Source organism: Glycine max, chromosome 17 (assembly GCF_000004515.6).
Source record: "Glycine max cultivar Williams 82 chromosome 17, Glycine_max_v4.0, whole genome shotgun sequence".
NCBI lineage: Eukaryota > Viridiplantae > Streptophyta > Magnoliopsida > Fabales > Fabaceae > Glycine > Glycine max.
The window spans coordinates 39,503,294-39,504,953 of record NC_038253.2 but is presented as its reverse complement, the minus strand read 5'-3'; positions in this window follow the sequence as shown (position 1 = coordinate 39,504,953).

Here is a 1,660-nt window from a genome sequence, read left to right as displayed (position 1 = left end):
AAAAGAAAATGTTTCATTAAACACGTTAAAGTTTGTTTTAATTTATCCTTCAAATACAATTTATTCTTCTAAAAGTTACTTTTGAAACACAATTTTCCATTACATTAAATTCAATCATTTTAAAATTAATTTTATTAAAATCTAAAACAATGGATATAAATCGTTTTTAATGTTATGAATTTGAGTTTTTAACTGAATAAGTTATTTCCTCTAAAAAAAGCTGAATAAGTATTTAATATAGTCTTGATTTAACTTGTCTGCAGGACAAAATTTAATGTACAACAACTTTTAAGTGTTCATGTCGACCTTCATGTGCTGTCTGTATTCTCCTTCCGTGGGAGATACAGAAGTTTATTGTATCGATTCCATACCCATACCAATACCCATTTTATTGCACGAAAATGTTTTATGGATATCAAATGAATTGAATTGAAAATACTGATACATCTGAACATGCACCGCATGCATGCCAGCTGGGTATTTTTTCATATTAGAAAATTATTTTATTGCATGTCATAGAAAGAAAATTCACAGATAAGACGGAATTTTCGAGTACGTAATTACACGAAAAACATCATCCCTGTACCCTTTTTGTGCTGCTTCAATATTCTGCTCAGTTTGCAACGTTATTATTGTATTGTAATGGGGTGATCACAGAGACAACTCTTTATCGTACGAAAAAGAAAAATTGAATCGTCCTTGACTTCAATTCTTAGGTATTGCGTTATATATTAGTGGCAAATTAATTAGTTTTTTAAATAGGATAAATAGTGATTTATGTTACTATCTGATGTTGATAAATTTATTTTTAAAAGATAAAAAAATAAATTTTAGTTTTTGAAAATATAAAGTGAAACAAATCCATCACACCGTTAACTTTTATCCGTTAACGTTAGACAATTTGCCTACGTGTGACACGTAAGAATAAAAATGTCACGAAATTGATGCTTAGTAGACATATGAGCTAAAATTATAGACAAATATGTTCCTAAATTTAACAACTTATTAATAGTTTTGTCCTTCAATTATATAACTCACTGAAAAATATATCTACTTATGCCGGATAAAGTATACAGTTAGGCCTAAGGGACATCTAGCACACCTAAACAACACATCCTTTGATCACATATCCATACAGTATGTCTCGACCTTCAGTATGCAAGAACAACAAACACCATTCAGTTGCAATTATCACCACTAAATCTGCTTAAGTGTAATCACTCAATTAGCGATACCTAAACATGATTAGAAGAAGTATTATACAACTGGTAATCATGATGTGACAGACCCAAAGGCCCTGAGTCCAACAAGGTTAGTATAAAAAGAGGTGAACCCTCAAGTAACTAGTATAATTATCAAATTACATTGGTATAATTTTAATCAACTATTACAACATCCAATAACTTTCAATTCGATAGTGTTTTCTTAAAATTCATCATTAGATTGAAGATTCCTTCCAGATAGATTATATATAGAAAATTTTATATTAATGCAAAATTATTTTTTACCTCATTCGTACAAAATAAAATCTATATAATATAAAATTTTCAAAATATACTAAAATATGAATCATTTGATAATATTACCTTGTTCAATTTTGATAAAATTTGACACAAATAATTTTAACAGTATTTAAAAATAATTTAATAGTCAGATCGAT